We start from the raw sequence: 1,667 nt of genomic DNA, 5'->3' as shown, positions 1-1,667 counted from the left end.
TTAATAAAAGCAAGGCCATGAGGCTCATTGCATTAGTAAGGAAAGGGCGGCATCATTATAGAGCGCAGAGCAGAGAAGTATACCTCATGGAGATATACTCAATTATCACAAAGAAGAATGTGAAAGGCTTTCCTCCACTGATTAGATACCCACTGAGAGATGAATACTGTGGTTAAGAAAAAATAGAACTAGCTGGACAGCTTGGTCATCCCCATATGCAAAGGTGGCTGTTTTGATACAGGTTAGAGCACATTCAGGAACAGATTGATGTTCCTGCCTCTCTCTTCCTCTCTCTCCCATTTTCTCTTTCTAAAATCAATAAATAAATTTAAAAAAAAAGAAAAGTAAAAAGATACTACTTAGCTGGTGTCTCTTTTTGAGCAGAAGGTTGGAATTCCCGGAGGTGTATTACAATCAAAAGGATCAAAGAATGATCCTTACATGTTGGAGAAGGGGCAAAACCCAGGATAAGAGAATAGATACTCACGTATTTATTTATTTAATGGGAACTTTTCCTTGGTAAATGCAAATGCCTTAAGGAAACCACATGGTCAGCATGGCATCCTATGTAAAGAGACACAGGGAAGTACATTAAAAAAAGGCTGAGGGAGCTTTCCATATAGATGTCCAGGCCCAACCTCCTCAGAGCCTACATGGAACGGAGGGTGTCCCAGAGTTCCTGAGTGCTCACAAGGGGGCACAGGATATGGCAGAGCATGCTGCCTGGAAAACTTGTCAGAAATAACCATGACGGGGGAGGGGGGGATAAAGTGACCTTGAAGTAGAGGGCTTTAAGGTAGATTTCCCAATCCTGGGATTGCAGGAGAGTCACTGACATCACTTAGGGCCACGGGTCCCCAAACTATGGCCCACGGGTCGTATGCGGCCCCCTGAGGCCATTTATCCGGCCCCCGCCACACTTCTGGATGGGGCACCTCTTTCATTGGTGGTCAGTGAGAGGAGCATAGTTCCCATTGAAATACTGGTCAGTTGGTTGATTTAAATTTACTTGTTCTTTATTTTAAATATTGTATTTGTTCTCGTTTTGTTTTTTTACTTTAAAATAAGATATGTGCAGTGTGCATAGGGATTTGTTCATAGGTTTTTTTTATAGTCCGGCCCTCCAACGGTCTGAGGGACAGTGAACTGGCCCCTGTGTAAAAAGTTTGGGGACCCCTGGTAGGGCAAAGGTGGATGTCCAGCTAGTGGGGGATGGCTAATCTCCCTGAGAATCAGCCATCACATTTTGCCTTTATTAAAAAGTATGAAAAACCATGAGTTGAACAATCCATGAACATTCCAGCAGAAAAGAAATTGAGAATTGGCCCTGGGTGGTTGGCTCTGTGGTAGTGCGTCAACTCAGTGTGTGGCTGTCCCAGGTTTGATTCCTGGTCAGGGCATGCAGGAGAAGCAAGCAACCATCTGCTTCTCCACCCTTCCTTCTTCTCTCTCTCTCTTTCTCCTCCTCCCAACCCCTGCTGTCATGGCTCAATCGGTTAGAGCAAGTTGGCCTCTGGCACTGAGGATGGCTCCCAGGCCTTTTCCTCAGGCTCTGAAGTATGGTTCAGTTGCTGAGCAACGGAGAAATGGTCTCAGATGGGCAGAGCATTATTCCCCAGTGGACTTGCTGGGTGGATCCTGGTTGGGGCGCATGCTGGAGCCTGTCC

Source organism: Saccopteryx bilineata, chromosome 5 (assembly GCF_036850765.1).
Source record: "Saccopteryx bilineata isolate mSacBil1 chromosome 5, mSacBil1_pri_phased_curated, whole genome shotgun sequence".
Lineage (NCBI taxonomy): Eukaryota > Metazoa > Chordata > Mammalia > Chiroptera > Emballonuridae > Saccopteryx > Saccopteryx bilineata.
Note: the sequence above shows the minus strand (reverse complement) of the source record.